This window comes from Miscanthus floridulus, chromosome 6 (genome assembly GCF_019320115.1).
Source record: "Miscanthus floridulus cultivar M001 chromosome 6, ASM1932011v1, whole genome shotgun sequence".
Classification (NCBI taxonomy): domain Eukaryota; kingdom Viridiplantae; phylum Streptophyta; class Magnoliopsida; order Poales; family Poaceae; genus Miscanthus; species Miscanthus floridulus.
In genome coordinates, this window is record NC_089585.1 from 64080573 (window position 1) to 64089241 (window position 8669).

Below are 8669 nucleotides of genomic sequence, written 5' to 3' on the forward strand. Positions count from 1 at the left end.
GACATAGCCTTCATAGCTACCAAGGAGTCGTTACCTAGCTAGATATTAACCTTGAAAGTGCATCTAGCCCTTTAGTGGGTTTTGGATGATTGAATGACAATGTGATTAAAGGACTAACCCATTTGCTAAGTGTGGACAGGTAATAGGTTATCTCACAGGTACTTAATGAAAGCCAAAATGATGTGTTATTGTGTAAACAATCTAGTTCAAGCACAAGACAACAATGCAAATGGAATTCATGCAAAGGCTTAATTATTGTGGGATTTCCATGTTCTATGAGAAAGCAAGCTTGTAAGAATTAATTAATGAGACATAAGGGATTGCATATGGATTGGTCTCATATTTGAAGCTTGCTAAATTGAAATGAAAAACGATAACAATACATGAATGGATGATTCAACACAAGATGTGACTTGATGGCTTGAGATGGTGAAGATAGCAAGGAAAGGCTTTGAAGGTACTAAGCAAGGGTGAAGGGCAAGCGATGGCTTGGTGGCTGAAGAACCTAGCTAGGGTGAAGAAGGAAGTACTTGCATTTAGTTGAGGTACTAATCAAGCTATGATGGCCACATTTATGTGGATGATCAAATCACTATTGGAGTGTTTGATGGAAGTGACTTGATACATTTGGGATTATTCAAATTTGATGAATGGAATCAAGTCACATGCTCAAGATGGCTATGCTCAAGTGAAAAGATCAACATCTACATGTTGGCACCCTTACTTGATGAAGATTGGAAGGGATGGCATCAATTCAAAAGAGATCAACTAAAGTGGTATAAATTCATTTTTCCTTTGATCTTGAGTTTAATAGGTATGTCTGTACTATTAAGAGGGATGCATCATGTTGATAGATAATGTTTCATAAGTGCTCAAGCCAACCCATGTGAGTTTTTAGTATTTGAGCGATAAAAGAGCTAACTTTATTTTTGCTAGGTCTAGGAAATACTGGACGTGTCCGGTATTGATACTGGACGTGTCCTGTATTTACCCAGTAGTGCTAAAACTGTTGTTCTCGGGTTGGTTCATCAGGAGTTCTGATGCAAGTCAGGAGTTCCAATGGTTGGGAGTCCCAGCAAGGGTCAGGAGTTTTGATGTCTCGCATTTTAACTGACTTGGAGGGTTCGCTGTCCTGGTCATATCGGACATGTCCGGTATTCATACTGGACATGTCCGGTATGCATGGCCAAAGGCCAATGGCTAGTTTTCAAATTTGTTGAGGGTTGGGAGTTCCGACGTGAGTCGGGAGTTCTGACGGTCGGAAGTTCCAGCATGAGTCAGGAGTCCCGACACCTCACATACTTTAACTGATTACATGTTTTTCAAATTTGCTGAGGGTCAGGAGTTCCGACGTGAGTCGGGAGTTCCGGCATTCATCAGGAGTTCCAACGCCTCACAACTTCACTGTAACTTAGTTATCGTTGGCGCAGTGTTAGTCATACCGGACGTGTCCGGTATGCATACCGGATGTGTCCGGTATTACAACAGCTATAAAATGGCTAGTTTTTCCAAGGGGGCTATAAATACCCCAAGCCTCCACCTTTGGAGGCTGCTGATTCTGCTAATACACACACACATTTTTGAGCCTTGCCAACTCTCCCAACCCTCTCTTAGTGAGTGAGTGATCAAATTTGCCAAATCAAATTATGGGTTGAGTAAAATTCAAAAAGAGAGCAATCCAACCACTTGAGCACTTGTGCATATTGTCAATCTCATGATTAGCATTTGTTACTCTTGGACTGCTTTGGTCCTAGATGGTTAGGCATTGCTAGAGAGCACCCAAGAGATTGTGGTGTGCCTTGGAAAGTTTAGTAACGGTTGATTCCGCCGCCTTAGAATCATCTAGTGGAAGGAGGAAAAGGAGTTGGAAAAGACTCCTGGCTAGAGTGACCTTCGTGGTACCCTCTAGGGATGACCTTGCATTGGGTCGCTCACAGCCCCCTCAACGGAGAGTAGGACTCGAACGAGTCCGAACTTCGGTAAAACAAATATCGTGTCTCAATTTGCTTTTCATTCGATATTTGTGTTGCTCTAGCTCTTGTGAAAGTTCTCTGTGTTTACTATCATCTCTAGTAGATACCTGCAGTTTGGTTTGAAGATAGAAATCGAAAGGGAGCAAGTTTGGGGCTGTTTTGCTTAAATCGTGTATAGCAGGACACAGTCCGGTATTGATCACTGTGCCAGGCTATTCTGTAGAACACGTGCATATCGGACATGTCCGGTATACCTACCGGACACGTCCGGTATTAGAGCTCAATGCTGAATTTATTTGATCCTTGCGCTAATCGTTGTGTTGTAGGATTGTGGCTCCTAGATTTATTTAGTATCTTTTACATACTCTGTGGCTAACTTGTGAGGGGTGGTATTACTTTTATTTGGAGTTTCCATTTTGGAAACTCCCTTTACTAATTGTTTCCGCATTTAAAGGTGTTAATTTTTAGAAATGCCTATTCACCCCCCTCTAGGTGGCATCCTAGGTCCTTTCAATTAGGTATCAAAGCGAGGTTCTCACCTAAAGCTTCACCGCTGTGAGAAAAGGATGTCGACGTCTATCGAGTTAGAGCCTGGTGCTTCTCCAAAATGATGGTTCAAACTTTCTAACTTGGTCGATACATGTACTCAATGCTTTTAGAGATATTAGTCCTCTTGTTGAGCATATTGTGGATGTAAGCATACCTCTTTCTATAGTTGATTGGAGCAACTACAAAAATTTGTCAAAAAAGGAAGAGATATGTGTGCAACTCAATGCTCAAGCTATTAATATTATTTTGAGTACATTGAGTGTAGAGGTTCAAGATGAGGCAATCTTCAATGGACAACCTACCTCCAGAGAGTGCTCATCTCATTAGGACTAGACTTTTTGATTTATATGGAAAATCCAAATGTGATGATGCACTTGAGATTCAAGTCCAATGGAAAGTATGTAACATTGTGTCATCATACAGTGAAGAAGCCTCACAAGACCTCAAGAGTGTCGAGTCAGGAGCAAGAAGTGCAAGCAGCGCATGACCAGCTAGTCTGCCAGCACATACCAAACTTGTCCGATATGGCTGAGCCAGCAGACCAGCAAGTAGTTGTTTGCAATGATGCTCAAGCCCGGTGGCGACCAAGTGATGAGTTAACCTCAGTATCTCATGATACTCATCACTTGTGTCTCATGGCCAAGAAAAGCAAGAAAATGAGTAACAAGAAAGATCAAGAAAAGGAGAAAGCACAAGTAGAAGATCAAGATGAGAGTGATGTTGAAGTTGAAGACAACTACAACCTTGATCATCTCAACCGCAAAGACAAGTTCATCATCATGAAGATAGTTGAAAAGAATGATGAGCTTGAAGAAGAGATCGAGAAGCAAGAGCAATCACTTCAAAAGCAAGAATTGTTTCTCATCTCCAAGATAGAAGAACTAAAGGCTCTAAGTGAAAGGTATGAAAAATTGTCAATTGAGCATGCTTTAGTTACTAACTCCTCTTCTAGTGTTTCACAACTAGAGAAGGAAAACTTTGTGCTCAAGGCAAGGTTAGATGAACTATTAAGCAAATATAATGTGCTACAAGCAAATTATGTTCATCTAAAGTGCTCTCATGAGGAAGTAGTAGAATCAAGCTTCATGCTTGAGGTAGCTCATGAGGTTATGATCACCTCAGTAAAACTTTCTCAACCTCTTACACATTCACTCACTAGTACACCATCTCAATTAAATATTTCTTGTACTAATGAGTGTGCTCCTCAAGCAAGCCAATCTTCGATTGAGCTAAATCTTATAGAAAACATAGAGCTCAAAGAAGAAGTGCAAAGATTAAAGAAAGATGTGATTCGGTTGAAGGGTAAGGAGAAAGCACAACCTTCTCAAGATAACCATGATAACATGGTGAAGAAGCTTGAGAGGGGTTCAAACCTTGCTTCCTCCAAAGCCCAACAAAAGAATCACATCTCAAGCAAGGCCAACACAACCAAGAGCAAGAAACATGGAAAAAGGATGTGCTATGGTTGTGGATTCTATGGACATGAGTGGGCTATGTGTCCACACAAGAGTTGGCCGACAAGGTTGAAGCCGCCAATCAAAAGGCTTCTACCAAGGAGGCCAAGCAAATGAAGAGTGATGGACAAAGTGCTTGTCTCATGAGCAAGAAATTGGGACATCCTACCAAGAAATGCCCAATGTACAAAGAGGCAAGAAAGGAAGCCCAAGTTGCAACAAGAAGATGCTATGGATGCAATGAGATGGGCCATAAAGTTGATAGATGTCCATACAAGCAAAGTAAGCATAGAGCAAACAAAGGCCGCATATGCTATGTTGTAGAAGAAAGGGGCATCTAAGCTATGAATGCCCAAATGGTAAAGCTCCTAAGCCAAACACATGTTTATAATGATAAGCTTAGGAAGACCACAAATGGAGTTAGCACTAGCAAGGTGATGTGTTCACCACAAACTAGTGCTAGAGCCATTTGGGAGCCTAAGCACTTGTTGACTAACTCAAAAGGACCCAACAAGAGTTGGGTACCAAAGTATGCTTAGGTTAATGATGTAGGTGCTTGATGATGAGATGAAGGCTTTAGGGTGGTTGAGCAAGCAATTTGACAATCTTCACTCAATCTATCAACCAATTCTTATCATAATCCCTTATATGGTTGACCCGAAGATAATTCAATGAACATATCATATATTTCATCCTCACCATTGGTAACAAGTACCTAAACCATTTAGGATAGTCACTTTGTTCGTTTCGTGTTCTATAGTTCACAAATAGGTATATTTGTGAAACATTAAATGTGGCTAATTAATTTCACTTGAGATTTATCATGCTTGCCATATGATGCTTTTAATGGCTCTCTAGTAAAGCAATTCATTTGTTGAGATGCAAGTATACAATAAATAATAGAGCTAAACGAAGAATCACAAGCAGCGAATTAATTGGTTCTGTCCTACACCTATCGGACATGTCCTGGTATTAATATCAGACATGTCCGGTATGGCCAGGGACAGAAAGAAAGTGTTTCTGTTCTGCGTATACCTACCAGACGTGTCCGGTATTGCAGGAACCAGAACACTAATAAGATTACAACTGAGTCTTTGATCCATATATTTTCATATATCCTCAATTTACTCAGAAGCTTGTGGTTTACCAAAACTAAGTGGATTCTGAGCATCTCTTGAACTCAAATTTAAATATGGCAAATTATTTGGTTGTGGTTCAAAATAGAAAATTGACTCCCAAATTCTTAATAGAATAATGTGCTTGTTGAAAGTCATTCAAATTACATGAGGCACTTATTTAGGGGGAGCTAAGTTTCTATTTTTCACCATTGTGGACTAACAAATTTATCTAGCATTCTTTGTAGTTCTTTGGATGAAAATGTATCTAGCATGATTATTTGGCAATTGAGGTCAACATAAAGATCATCATGCTATTTATCTTCTTAGTGGTATTCTTGTGGGCTCAAGGCAAAGGTATGTGTTTACATACATACATTGTAAGTGCATCTAAGGCCCTTTATATGTTAGAATGTGCATTTGTGTGACATAGGAGAGATATTTTTCAAAACCCATAACTAGCATGTGTAGGTGGTGTGAATTTGAAAAACTATTTGAATCTTGGTCTTTGTGACCTAGCCTTGTCATGTGATGATTATAGCTCTCCTTGATTGTTTGATTGGCTAATCACACATGGCATGGCTTTCTTATGTCCACAATCTACTTTGTCTCACTCTATCTCTCTCAAGTAAGTGAAATCTTGTATATGCCAAATATTTGGATAAGAGAAAATCATTTTATGGCATTGGATAAGAAAAGTAATGATACTCAGTTTGGATCAAGATTATATACCTTTTTGGACTGAGAAATAACAGAAAAGGGGATTGGAAGAGAGAAAACACTTTTTGGAATAACTTGGGCCTAGCCCACGTATACCGGACGTGTTCGGTATGAGCGGGGCTATAAAACCGAGCGTACCCCTTCGGCCCAGATAGGCTTGTCTCCTTCCAACCAACCTAGCTGCCTGACTTCTTCCTCACCTAGGGTGACCGAGGACTTCACTAAGAAAAAGGAGAGAAGGAGATCGCATTGGAGAAGGCTTGCATCAAGATTGAAGGCCCTAGGGGCTTGGATTTCTCATTGCCTTCTCATCTCTCCTCTCAAGGTATCCTAATCATGAACCTCGTCCGATCTACATGGTCAATGCATGATTTTGAAATTCCTTTGGTCAATATGCTACATTAGTGATATAGAAGCAATGTCCAAAGTTTAGAATTGATCCGTGATGGTTTGAATCGAGGAACCCTAGTTAGGGTTGCTGGGTGCTCATATTCGGACATGTCCTGGTATGCTACCAACTGTGTCCGGTATGGCCTAGCAGAGCAGCTCCTCTGCTTCATTTTGATTCAATCCAATATTAGAATTGTATGTTAGGCTGAGCTTCTTTTGTATCTTCAGTTTTGCACACCTATTGATAGTTGTGTGTCAAAGATGGATGTAAAACCATGGATCAAAGATTCTACGTCTAAATTGCAATTCGAGATTAAATTTTGGGCATGTATCTGAAATTTCTTGAAAATCTTTGGATACAGGACAGTAGCCATGAGTGGACGACAGGAGCCGAGGTCCAAGCACAGGCATGATCCAGCACTTGAAAAGTACAAGAAGGCGAGATAGGAAATGCATCATGGATTCATGCTGACCAGTAGGTGGTCTACCAAGGCTACCTCTAGTGCAGCAGCTCAGTATGCAGAGGGGCTAGGGAGCTCTTCTTCTAACACTGACACTAATGAGTTCAGAGTGGAGTCTAGAGAAGAAAGGAAGAGGAAGAGCACTGACAGAGGATCAGATGGTGATAGCTCAGATGAGGAGCAAGAGATTGAGGAGGAGGAGCCAGTTCCTCCTATTCAGCACTAGCCTGGTCAGGGTATGCATTATGGTCTCCTTGAGACATGTTTGCCCAATGTGCCCTCTTATGTTCCTAGAGTTCACTATAGGGGAAAGGGTATGACCAGGAAAGCTAGAGATGAGCGAAGGGTTGATCCAAGAGGCTTACCTAAGGTTTCAGTATGATTCAACGCTTCTAGACAGCTTTTCACCTTGACTTCTACTCTAGTGTGATTCTCACTAGGAACCCAGTTATTGCCAGGTCTCAGTGGATTGACTGGTAGTACGTTAGAGAGTTATAGAAGGCCTCAGTTGATCATGCCATTGCTATTTGCCAGCGCACTGGGTTTATGAGATCATGGAGTTCCAGCATGACTGGAACACAAAGGTAGTTGCTCAGTTCTATGCTACTCTGTTCATTGAGGAGGATGAGAGGCGGATGCACTGGATGCTTGAGGGCTAGTGGTACAGTGTTGATTATGATGTTTTTCGCCGCTCACCTTGGCTTTTCAGAGGATGACCTCCTAGAGAGACCAGGATCCACACCGAGCAGGTTTTACCCCCTGAGTAGCTCGCCTATATGTATCCACCAAGAGGTGAGAGAGGAGCAGTGGGGAAGGTTCTAGGTCTTCACCCTACCTACAAATACCTGGACAGGATGTTCAGAAAGACTATTGACTACAAGGGTGGAGACAAGGGCAACATTGCTGATTATTCTAGGAACCTACTCCATAGGATGGCACCTAATGCTCTGGCCCTTCAGCATGTTTGACTTCATTTGATCTGAGATCAAGAGTGTGGGAGAGAGGCCACTTAAGGGATGTGGATTTGCTCCCTATATCATGTATATGATTGAGTAGGTGATAGGGCACACATTCAAGTATGACAAGATTCACAAGGCCCTAAAGATTATTATAGATCTACGTGAGATAGGGTTACCTCCTAGCAGGACCAGGAGAAGCAGCAGCACCACTAGAGGTAGATGCACCTAGGAGTGGTGCACCAGCAGGAGCCTCACCTCCACCATGTGCTCCTTCATGTTCTTCTTCATGCCGTTGCAGTCCTCCCTCGCCTATCCGCAGGCTCTTTAGCTCCATATTTGGGATGTGTCCGGGACATCTAGACCCGATAGCAGAAGGAGAGGGGGGCTAGGAGGAAGGATAATTGAACCTTGAAGCAAATTTCTTATAGGCTTAAGCTTGATCCTCCTAGGTCTCCACTATCAGATGAGGCAGCTAGTGAGCCTGAGTCTAAGGAGCAGCAGCAGGCTAGATATGATAGAGAGTATGTTGAGTTCCTTCAGAGATAGCAAGCAGCAGGCACCTGAGCATCCTAACACTCTACCACTTTAGGCTTGTGTGCCTACTCACTCTCAGCCACATCCTAGCACTGAAGATGACTATGCTTCAGACTGGTGGAGTGACCTCACTGGTGGTGGTGGCTACTATAGGTCTAGTGGCTATGACCAATCTAGTGCAGGGTGGTTCTCGTCCAGCCAGTGTTACACTGCTCAGATGACGAGGATGCTGGTAGAGATGATGATGATGATGATGAGTGATCTCAGCTTTCAGTGATAGCTTGTAGCCCCTTTGTCCTTAGTATGTCATTGTTGGACCTTTGTGGTGATAGATGACAAAGGGGGAGAGAGACTGATTAAAGCTTCAGGATAGTTTCATCTGCTTATCTTTGTACCTAAAGATATGTACTGCAGGCTATAGTTTCTTGTTTTTGAGCTTCATTGATGTATCTTAGATTTGAGATAGATTGTATCATGTGAGAGATGAGACTTACTTATGCTTTATCTATGTATC